Raw genomic sequence first — 4265 nt, forward strand, 5'->3', positions numbered from 1 at the left:
TATACACCAATGGAAGAGGACAGAGCCCTCAGAAATAATACCACACATCTACAAATATCTGATCTTTGACAAACCTGACAAAAACAAGAAATAGGGAAAGGATTCCCTATTCAACATATGGTGCTGGGATAACTGGCTAGCCATATGTAGAAACCTGAAACTGGATCCCTTCCTTACACCTTATACAAAAATTAATTCAAGATGGATTAAAGACTTAAATATTAGACCTAAAACCATAAAAACCCTAGAAGAAAACCTAGGCAATACCATTCAGGATATAGGCACGGGCAAGGACTTCATGTCTAAAACACCAAAAGCAATGGCAACAAAAGCCAAAATTGACAAATGGGATCTAAACTAAAGAGCTTCTGCACAGCAAAAGAAACTACCATCAGAGTGAACAGGCAACCTACAGAATGGGAGAAAATTTTGCAATCTACTCATCTGACAAACGGCTAATATCCAGAATCTACAAAGAACTCAAACAAATCTACAAGAAAAAAAACAAACAACTCCATCAACAAATGGGTGAAGGATATGAACAGACACTTATCAAAAGAAGACATTTATGTAGCCAACAGACACATAAAAAAATGCTCATCATCACTGGCCATCAGAGAAATGCAAATCAAAACCACAATGAGATACCATCTCACACCAGTTAGAATGGCCATCATTAAAAAGTCAGGAAACAACAGGTGCTGGAGAGGATGTGGAGAAATAGGAACACTTTTACACTGTCGGTGGGACTGTAAACTAGTTCAACCATTGTGGAAGACAGGGTGGTGGTTCCTCAGGGATCTAGAACTAGAAATACCATTTGACCCAGCCATCCCATTACTGGGTATATACCCAAAGGATTATAAATCATGCTGCTATAAAGACACATGCACACGTATGTTTATTGCGGCACTATTCACAATAGCAAAGACTTGGAACCAACCCAAATGTCCAACAATGATAGACTGGATTAAGAAAATATGGCACATATACACCATGGAATACTATGCAGCCATAAAAAATGATGAGTTCATGTCTTTGTAGGGACATGGATGAAGCTTGAAACCACCATTCTCAGCAAACTATTGCAAGGACAAAAAACCAAACACTGCATGTTCTCACTCATAGGTGGGAATTGAAGAATGAGAACACACGGACACAGGAAGGGGTACATCACACACATTAGGAGATATACCTAATGTAAAGGATGAGTTAATGGGTGCAGCACACCCACATGGCACATGTATACATACGTAACAAACCTGCCTGTTGTGCACATGTACCCTAGAACTTAAAGTATTATATATATATATATATATATATATATAAAGAAAATGTACATGGATTTGATCACAGTTTGGTGCAAACACAATGACAAAACAAGGGAGTAGTGGCCTTATCAAGAGGCTCTGAAGATTCAAACAGAGAGACATTGCATCATTCACCAGGAATATGTCACCACAAAGAGTATGCCTCTTGCCTTTGTTCAAATTTACAGTGAAAAGGAGGTGATTTTGAAAATTTGCTCTATCACAGAAATGTGCACTGGAGTGTCTGGGGAAAGGTGATGGTCTGATCTTGACCTGTAGCTATAAATCTCAATATGAAAAGTAAAACCACAATTTACCTTGTGATGAATAACAACTCTCAAAATTTACTTATTTATTGGATATTATTTTAAAACTAAACGTCTTGGTACAGAACAGCGAAGGACAAATGAATGCTTTTAGCTAACCCAGGAAACCCACCTCACATGGCCTGCTCTGTTGCCTATAACATTACTAAGAAACCGAAACTCTCCCCAGAAAGCAGGACTTAGCCCATACAAAATGCTGTATGGACGGCCCTTCCTAACCAATGACCTTGTGCTTGGCCAAGAGATGGCCAACTTAGTTGCAGACATCACCTCCTTAGCCAAATATCAACAAGTTCTTAAAACCATTACAAGGAGTCTGTCCCCAAGAAGACAGAAAGGAATTATTCCACCCTAGTTACATGGTATTAGTCAAGTCCCTTCCCTCTAATTCCCCATCCCTAGATACATCCTGGGAAGGACTCTTCCCAGTCATTTTATCTACCCCAACCATGGTTAAAGTGGCTGGAGTGGAGTCTTGGATATATCACACTCGGGTCAAACCCTGGATACTGCCAAAGGAACATGAAAATCCAGGACACAATGCCAGCTATTCCTGTGAACCTCTAGAGGATCTGCACCTGCTCTTTAAGCAACAACCGTGAGGAAAGTAACTAAAATCGTAAATCTCCATGGCCCTCCCTTATATTTTTCTCTTTACTGTTTTCTTACTCCCTTTCATTCTCACTACACATCCTCCATGATGCTGTACAACCAGTAACTCCCCTTACCAAGAGTTTCTATAGAGAATGTGGCTTCCTGGAAATATTAATGCCCCATCATATAGGAGTTTTTCTAAGGGAAACCCCACCTTCACCACCCACACCCATATGCCGCGCAATTGCTATACCTCTGCCACTCTTTGTATGCATGCAAATACTCATTATTGTACAGGGAAAATGATTAATCCTACTTGTCCTGGAGGACTTGGAGCTACTGTCTGTTGGACTTACTTCACCCATCCCAGTATGTCTGATGGGGGTGGAGTTCAAGATCAGGCAAGAGAAAAAACCTAAGGGAAGTGATCTCCCAAATGACCCGGGTACACAGCACCTCTAGCCCCTACAAAGGACTAGATCTCTCAAAACTACATGAAACCCTCCATACCCATACTTGCCTCATAAGCCTATTTAATACCACCCTCACTGGGCTCCATGAGGTCTTGGCCCAAAACCCTACTAACTGTTGGATGTGCCTCCCCCTGCACTTCAGGCCATACACTTCAATCCCTTTACCTGAACAATGGAACAAATTCAGCACAGAAATAAACACCACTTCCGTTTTAGTAGGACCTCTTGTTTCCAATCTGGAAATAACCCATACCTCAAACCTCACTTGTGTAAAATTTAGCAATACTATAGACACAACCAACTCCCAACGCACCAGGCGGGTAACTCCTCCCACACACATAGTCTGCCTACCCTTAGGAATATTGCCTACCTCAGCCTATCATTGTTTGAATGGCTCTTCAGAATCTATATGCTTCCTCTCATTCTTAGTACCCCCATGACCATCTACACTGAACAAGATTTATACAATTACGTCATACCTAAGCCCCGCAACAAAAGAGTACCCATTCTTTCTTTTATTATAGGAGCAGGAGTGCTAGGCGGACTAGGTACTGGTATTGGCATTATCACAACCTCTACTCAGTTCTACTACAAACTATCTCAAGAACTAAATGGTGACATGGAACAGTTGCTGACTCACTGGTCACCTTGCAAGATCAACTTAACTCCCTAGCAGCAGTAGTCCTTCAAAATCGAAGAGCTTTAGACTTGCTAACTGCTGAAACAGGGGGAACCTGTTTATTTTTAGGGGAAGAATGCTGTTATTATGTTAATCAATCAAGAATCGTCACCGAGAAAGTTAAAGAAATTCGAGATCGAATACAACATAGAGCAGAGGAGCTTCAGAACACTGGACCCTGGGGCCTCCTCAGCCAATGGATGCCCTGGTTTCTCTCCTTCTTAGGACCTCTAGCAGCTATAATATTGTTACTCCTCTTTGGATCCTGTATCGTTAACCTTCTTGTTAAGTTTGTCTCTTCCAGAATCGAAGCTGTAAAGCTACAAATCGTTCCTGAAATGGAGCCCCAGATGCAGTCCGTGACTAAGATCTACTATGGACCCCTGGACTGGCCTGCTAGCCCATGATCCAATGTTAATGACATTGAAGGAACCCCTCCCTAGGAAATCTCAACTGCACAACCCCTACTACGCCCCAGTTCAGCAGGAAGCAGTTAGAATGGTCATCAGCCAACCTCCCCAATGGCACTTGGGTTTTCCTGTTGAGAGCGGGGACTGAGAGACAGGACTAGCTGGATTTCCTAGGCCAATTAAGAATCCCCAAGCCTAGCTGGGAAGGTGACTGCATCCACCTTTAAACACGGAACTTCCAACTTAGCTTACACTCGATGAATCAGGTAGTAAAGAGAGCTCACTAAAATGCTAATTAGGCAAAAACAGGAGGTAAAGAAATAGCCAATCATCTATCGCCTGAGAGCACAGCAGGAGGGACAATGATTGGGATATAAACTCAGGCATTTGAGCAGGCAATAGCTACCCTCTTTGGGTCCCCTCTCTTTGTATGGGAGCTCTATTTTCTCTCTATTAAGTCTTGCAACTGCAAA

At 42.0% G+C, this 4265-nt stretch overlaps 1 pseudogene; it reads left to right on the plus strand.

The window, feature by feature from the left end:
* Nucleotides 1-2265: 2265 nt before the first annotated feature.
* On the plus strand, nucleotides 2266-3879 carry LOC131383003 (syncytin-1-like; annotated as a pseudogene).
* The last annotated feature ends 386 nt before the right edge of the window (nucleotides 3880-4265 follow it).

This window comes from Hylobates moloch, unplaced genomic scaffold (assembly GCF_009828535.3).
Source record: "Hylobates moloch isolate HMO894 unplaced genomic scaffold, HMol_V3 SCAFFOLD_3, whole genome shotgun sequence".
NCBI lineage: Eukaryota > Metazoa > Chordata > Mammalia > Primates > Hylobatidae > Hylobates > Hylobates moloch.